This window comes from Microtus oregoni, unplaced genomic scaffold, assembly GCF_018167655.1.
Source record: "Microtus oregoni isolate MIOR12 unplaced genomic scaffold, Mior012 000002F_ref0000024, whole genome shotgun sequence".
Lineage (NCBI taxonomy): Eukaryota > Metazoa > Chordata > Mammalia > Rodentia > Cricetidae > Microtus > Microtus oregoni.
Window position 1 is genome coordinate 75742396 of NW_024543061.1, and position 8008 is coordinate 75750403.

The window sequence follows — 8008 nt, forward strand, 5'->3', positions numbered from 1 at the left end:
CAGGAACTTGCACTTTCCAGGGATTCACTGTCTGTGGGACCTTCCCACTGCCGCATGGCTGGGCCATATTAGGGGTTGGCGGCTCTTGGGACCCGCTGCTTGGGACTTGCAGCAAAAATCATAACACTCTCCATACCTATTCAATATAGTTCTTGAGGTCCTAGCTAGAGCAATAAGGCACCAAAGGGAGATCAAAGGGATACAAATTGGAAAAGAAGAAGTCAAACTCTCACTGTTTGCTGATTATACAATAGTTTACATAAGTGATCCCAAAAATTCTATGAAGGGTCTTCTACAACTCATAAACACTTTCATCAATGTAGCAGGATACAAGATTAACTCAAAAAAATCAGTAGCCTTCTTGTACACAGATGATAAAAGGGCTGGGGAAGAAATCAGAGAATCAACACCCTTCACAATAGCCACAAATAGCATAAAATATCTCAGAGTAACTCTAACCAAACAAGTGGAAGACTTGGATGACAAGAACTTTAAATCTTTGAAGAAAGAAATTGAAGAAGACACCAGAAAGTGGAAAGATCTTCCATGCTCTTGGGTAGGCAGAATTAATATAGTAAAAATGGAAATCTTACTGAAAGCAATCTACAGATTCAATGCAATGCCCATCAAAATCCCAGCAAAATTCTTCAAAGACCTCGAAAGAATGATACTCAGCTTCATTTGGAAAAGCAAAAAACCCAGGATAGCCAAAACAATCCTGGACAACAAAAGAACTTCTGGAAACATCACAATCCCTAACTTCAAACTCTACTACAGAGCTACAGTACTGGAAACAGCCTGGTACTGGCATAAGAACAGACAAGAGGACCAATGGACCTGAATAGACCTGGATATCAATCCACACATCTTCGAACACCTGATATTTGATAAAGAAGCAAAAAATATCAAATGGAAAAAAGAAAGCATATTTAACAAGTGGTGCTGGCATAACTGGATATCAACATGTAGAAAAATGAAAATAGACCCATATCTATCACCATGCACAAAACTCAAATCCAGATGGATCAAAAACCTCAACATAAAGCCAGCCACACTGAACCTTATAGAAGAGAAAGTGGGAAGTACACTTGAATGCATTGGCACAGGGAACTACTTCCTAAATAGAACCACAGCAGCACAGACACAGAGAGAAACAATAAATGGGACTTCCTGAAACTGAAAAGCTTCTGTAATGCAAAGGGCATGATCAACAAGCGAAAACGACAGCCTACAGAATGGAAAAATTCTTCACTAACCCCACATCAGACAGAGGTCTGATCTCCAAAATATACAAAGAACTCAAGAAATTGGACACCAAAATATCACATAATCCAATAAAAAAAAATGGAGTACAGACCTAAACAGAGAACTCTCAACAGAGGAATCTAAAATGGCTGAAAGACACTTAAGGAAATACTCAACATCCTTAGTCATCAGAGAAATGTAAATCAAAACAACTCTGAGACTCCATCTTACACCTATAAGAATGGCCAAGATAAAAAACACTGATGACAACTTATGCTGGAGAGACTGTGGGGAAAAGGGAACATTTCTGCATTGCTGGTGGGAATGCAAGCTTGTATAGCCCCTTTGAAAGTCAGTGTGGTGATTTCTCAGAAAATTAGGAAACAACCTTCCTCAAGACCCAGTAATAGCCAGGCGGTGGTGGCGCACGCCTTTAATTCCAGCACTTGGGAGGCAGAGTTCGAGGCCAGCCTGGTCTGCAAAAGCTAGTGCCAGGACAGGCTCCAAAGCTACAGAGAAACCCTGTCTTGAAAAACAAAACAAAAAACCAACAACAACAACAACAACAACAACAAAAAAGACCCAGCAATACCACTTTTGGGTATACATCCAAAGGATGCTCAATCGTGCCACAAGGGCATGTGCTCAACTATGTTCATAGCAGCTTTCTTTGTCATAGCCAGAACCTGGAAACAACCTAAATGCCCCTCGATCGAAGAATGGATAAAAAAAAATGTGGTACATTTACACAATGGAGTACTACACAGCAGAAAAAAATAACGACAGCTTAAATTTTGCAGGAAAATGAATAGAACTAGAAAAAAATTATTTTGAGTGAAGTAACCCAGACACAGAAAGACAATTATCACATGCATTTACTCATAGCTGGTTTTTAAACATAAAGCAAAGAAAACCAGCCTACAAACCACAATCCCAGAGATCTTAGACAATATGGACACTAAGAGAGATTTACATAGATATAATCTACATGGGAAGTAGAAAGTATAAAAAGACAAAATCTCCTGAGTAAATTGGGAGCATGGGGACCTTGGTGGAGGGTTAAAGGGTGGAGGGGAGAGGCAGGGAGGGGAGCAGAGAAAAATGTAGAGCTCAATAAATATAGAAAAAAATAAATTTTTTTTTAAAAAGCAAAGAAAAAAGAGAGATCTGCCTGCCTCTGCCTCCTGAGTGCTGGGATTTAAGGTGTGCTCCACTACTTCCCGGCAGTTTTTGTTTTAGCCAAGTGTCAGTCTCTCCCACCTCTGTTCTTTACTGTCTTTTTCCTAGCATTTAAACTTCAGTGTGATGAAGCAGCTGCTACACGTAGAAACCATTGATATTTTCCATTCCTTCCTCTGAATGTACAGCCTCAATCAGGGTGTGGTCTCCTCTGCATGCTAAAGAGAGTAAACACTCCCCACCACATCACCATCTCACTGATACTGAAACTGTACCACCCGTGGCACCTGATACGTGGTTTGTCATGTGTACTACGACACTTTGAGGTACTTGTTTGAAGAGAAGACAGTACACACTCTTACACACACACACATACACACACACACAGCTATAGAAGTTTTTTTTTCTTTAAACTCTTTGCTCTTTGGGGGTCCCATCAACCAGCTCCCAAGTAAATATGTGGAGACTTATTATTACTTATGCATACCTGGCTTTAGCATGGCTTATGTCTAGTCTAGTCAGCTTTTCTTACTTAATTATCCCATCTTCCTTTTCTGACTTTCTCTATTTCTGTATATATTCTTTCCTTCTTCCGTGTCTGTTGTGAGTTGGTGGCTGCCCTCACCTTCCTGTTCTTCATTCTCGCTCCCCCATTTTCTCTTTTTCTCTTGCTATTTATTCTGTCTACCTGCCAGCCCCACCTATTCCTCTCCTGCCTAGCTATTGGCTGTTTAGCTCTTTATTAGATCAATCAGGTGTTTTAGACAGGCAAAGTAACACAGCTTCACAGAGCTATACTGTTACACCCAAAGTCTGGATCCCCAAAACATTACCACAAGACTATATCCAATACAAAAGCAGAGTCTTTATTGTGAGTTAACTCGGGTCCCTCTAACCATTCAAAGTGACAGTAGCAACAGTAACAGCACACGAGAGACCCCGAGCAGCAAAAAGAGAGGGTTTATATAGGGGGAATAGGCCTGGTGAATTCCAAGCCTCTGGGTTTGAAATTGACTGCCCCTGAGTGGGGTAAGCGGAATTCTAGACTTCCAGTTTGAGGATTTGCTTCCTCTATGATGTAAGATTTCCAGACTGGAGGGGAATTCTCAACTGCCAGTAGCTGCCTGAGGGGAAGTCTAAGCCTCTAGGGGCTCAGTGATTGGTCTGTTTCTCCTGCTCAGTGATTCTCTGGTTTTGTGTCAGGGCCAGAGTTGGTTCCGATTCTGGAGAGAAACTGTGTCTCTTTCTTTGGTTCTTTTTACCTTTTTGCCTCTAATTTTTTGAGCAGGGCAAATATCTTTGGTATGCTCCGAATCTCGGGGCTTTGTATGTTCTTTTGGTGGTCCTGGTTTCAGGGTTTGGGGACTTTTTCTCAGCTCTATGTTCAGGGACAAAGTGTGTCTTCCCCTGGTTCAGGTACCATTTTCAGGGTGTGTTTCTATCCCTGGCTCTGAACCTAGAGCCAGGCTGCTCAGGGTTTGTGCTAGGTCTACATACTCACTCGATTTGTGTGGTCTTGGCCTCTCAAAACAAATCCAACATAAAATAATGCAACACACCTTTGCATCATTTAACAAATGTTCCACAGCATTTTTTATGATTTTAAAAAATGTTTGCGTGTCCCAGGTGGCAGCTGGTGGTGGCCAGTGGTGAGCTCGCAGAGCAGCCACAAGCCCCAGCAGATCCCCAGCAGGGACGGGTGCGGGCTCTGGAGCAGCTCACTGCAGGTCCCCCGTCCACTACCCAAGCAGAGGCGGGTTCCCAATGGCGAGCTGGCACGTGGGTAGGGACATGTGACAGATACATAGTAAGAATCAGAACTGAACCTTTATTACTTAGAGGAGAGAGAGAGAGAGAGGGAGAGGGAGAGAAAGAGAGAGAGGGAGAGAGACATGCCAAGAAGGGAGGAGGGGAACGGGGGTTGGGGGGAGAGTTAAGATGGCGGGGCAGGGGTCAGAGGTCGCTGGGAGTGGGCGTGGCTTGTCCCTTAAAGGGACCAGAGACCAAAAGAATAACAGCATTAATGAATGTAACACATCTTAAAATAATATTCCACAACACACATCTACTCAACCAAAATAGGAATCCACTAAAGACCAATACGATGAATATACCAAAGTCCAACTTAGTGAGCCAATGATTTTATGGGGTTACTGCAAGGATGAGTGAAAAGCACCTAGATTATCAAGCCGCCCACACCAACACAGATGAGGGACTTGCAAGAACTGCAACCCAGGAGCTCTTTGCACGACTTGCAGAAAGCATGTCAAGTCAGAGCATCTTCTACACAGCTCAGCTCATCGGATTTCCTTTTTGCCAGCTGCAGCTTGGTGGGTCAGTTTCCTCCCTCCCCAGGCAGCAGCTGTTTACTGCTTCTAAGGTCCTAGTAAGTCTTGTAAATTTTATCTTTCCCAGACTTGTGAAGTTTGTTTACTTATTGACTCTCACAAGCTGCTCTCCCCACTTCCTGGAGAGATTGTTTCAATTCTGAGGGAATTGTTCTCAACAGTACTTAATCTTTTATCCACTAGGAGTGGGCATGGAGCTAAGAATAGGGTGTGAAGACTATACAAACTCTTTTAAAGACTGTTTCCCACAAGTGAACACACATACTGCTTACAGCTCAGTTTGACAACATATAGCTTAAAGGGATGCTTTCACATGCTGTGGCAATAAAGGTTAATTGCCAAGCTGCAAGAAAGAGGTAAGAAAGAAAAAAGGATACTCTCGTTATTTTTCCTGTGGGTATGTAAAATGCCTGACAAAAATAATTTAAGGGAGGAAGGATTTGTTTGGGATCACAGTTTCGGGACACATGTTTGGGAAGACATGACTGTAGGTGTGAGACACCAGGCCATGTGTCTGCAATCAGGAAGTGTCATAAGTCACATGTTGGGGTGACTTCTGTTGCAGTCTAGTCACAATGGGTTTTTTGTTCTGGGGGCGCGTTAAATTAGATTAGAAACGTTAGGTAGAGAAACAGGGATAGGAAAGAAATACAGAGACAGAGAGAGGATAGTACCAGGAGGGCAACTCAATGAATACTGAATATTGAATTCACCCACGCTTATTTTTCATATGCTTTTATATTCCAATACAAAAGGGGAGGGGGGAGGCAAGACTGCTTTAACATGACACAAAGGACAACAGGACAGTTAGTTGCTTCAATACTTGAGACATCAAGCCATTATTTCCCGGGTAAACATTTGATGTTTTGGGAAGGAAGATGCAGTGAATACACCCTAGACCAAGTATCCTCTACCAACCCACTCCCTCTGTCAAAACACCTATTTTCAAATGAAGGAGCAGGAATAGGCTTGAATTATCTGACCTTTGGTCAGGGTAGAGTAGATTCACCTCTATGGGCCCTCTTAATGTCCAAAACACAAAGTTGATGGAGGTGGGTCTTGTATCTTATCTGTTGCTTTCATTGGTTAACTAATAAAGAAAACTGTTTGGCCTGATAGGACAGAAAATTAGGTAGGCAGAATAAACAAAACAGAATGCTGGGAGAAAGAAGCCGAGTTAGGCAGTCGCCATGATTCTCCTACCCGACACAGCTGCAGGTTAAGATCTTCCCTGATAAGCCATCTCGTGGGCTACACAGATTATTAGAAATGGGTTAGATCAATATGTAAGAGCTAGCCAATAAGAGGCTGGAACTAATGGGCCAGGCAGTGTTTAAAAGAATACAGTTTCCGTATAATTATTTCGGGGCATAAGCTAGCCATGCGGGCGGCCGGGTGCAGGGGACGTAGCCCCACAGCTCCTACAACACAAAGTAACCACACCCTAGGTTAGGGTTTCTTGTTTGTAGCCACACCTGTTGTCAACAACTTTGAAAGAGTAAAAGTAAGCTCAAACTTTAGTCAAGGCAAAACAGGCTCACATCTGTTTGTCCACAAGGAAGCAGAGAGAAATAAAAACTAGGGTTCGGCTTAGTTTCTAATTTTTTTCCTTCTAGACCCGTAGCTCATAGGATGGCACCATTCACATTCACATACATCAGGAGACATATCTCAGTTGTATAGCATTTGACTGTAGGGTGGCTGTGGTGACTCAAAGGAGAAATGCTGCAGTAATGGTCTGCTCTGTCCCTTTAAGAGACAAGCCACGCCCACTCCTCCCCTCTGTTTGCCCAGGCAAGCTGATCTTCAGCTTCCAGCCTGAGTCCCTTCTTTTTCTGTCTCCCTCCTGAAGAGGCAGCTTCTGTCTTTCCCTTCTCTCCACTTTTCCCCTTCCCCTGTTCTGTTTCTTTCTCTCTGCCTTTCTCCCCCTCTCCCTTTCCCCCTCTATAAAGCACTAAATAAATATCCAACCTCACTCTGCACGGAGCACCTATCTGTCTGTCTCTTGCCCCAGGACCACCCGCTTTCAGAGACCTGCGACATGGTGTTGTGGCATCCGTCTGTCTGTCTCTCCTCCTGGGACTGGCTGCCCCATTGAGGTCTCTCTCACCCACCACAAGCTCCCTGTCTAGGACTTATAGCCCCGGGCAGACATTTGGGGAACTGTACTATCCCTGCCTGGGATTGGCTGCTCTTGGACCCACAGCCCACTGCCACTGCTTGGGGACCTGTGGTGTGGTCCCAGGGCCAACTGCCCACCGCCACTTCAGGGACCTGCAGTACTTTTACTTAAACCATAACAGCCCCGCCTCCCATAAGCTCTCATACATGAGTACTTGGTCTAAAGACGGTGCTGCTATTTGGGGAGGCTCAGATGGTGCAGCACTGGAGCCATAAGCCCCAATACATTCTTCCTTCCTCTCCTAAAGCTGCCTTCCTCAGTGTATTTAGTACAGCAAAAGAAAAGTAACTACTATACTGGTTCTTCCCTGCTCTGGAAGTGCCCTCATGCCCAAAAGGGAGTCCCCTATGTGGTTCTAAATCCAGTCAACTTGGCAATGAGATTCAGTATCATCCTTTCTCCCTCCTACCCAGGAAGATACTCATCCGTTCCAGTTATGTTCTATTCCTGTGTGAGAAACTTAATCACTACTGTATATGCTGTAAGAGTGGCTAAAAAGGCTAGGCAGTGGTAGCACAGACCTTTAATCCCAGCACTCAGGAGGCAGAGGCAGTTGGATCTCTGAGTTCGAGGCCAGTCTGATCTACAGAGTTCATTCCAGGATAACCAGGGCTACACAGAGAAACTGTCTCGAAAAACTAACCAACCAACCAATCAATCAATAAAAACAAAGCAGTGCCTAGAAAAAGAAGATATTCATACTAGAGGAGGAAATGTCTGACGCAAAACTGAGGAGTTAGGTGGGCATGGTGACACGGGTTAGGAGACTAAATCATGAAGACCATGAGTTCATGGCCAAACTTATGGTACATAATGAAATTTACTGTTTTTTAAAGGAGACTTTTTATCATGTGCAAGACCAGAAAAAAATACATACAAACACCTAGCAACCTTGACCTTAGCAGATGCAGAGCATACCAAGTGTCTTAGGCAGGACTAGGATTGCTCTGAGAAAGTGGACACAACCAAAAGCAAGCCGGGGAGGAAGGGGATGTCTGACTTAGGCTTCCACATCACCATTCATCAAAGAAAGAAGCCAGAACAGGAACTGAAG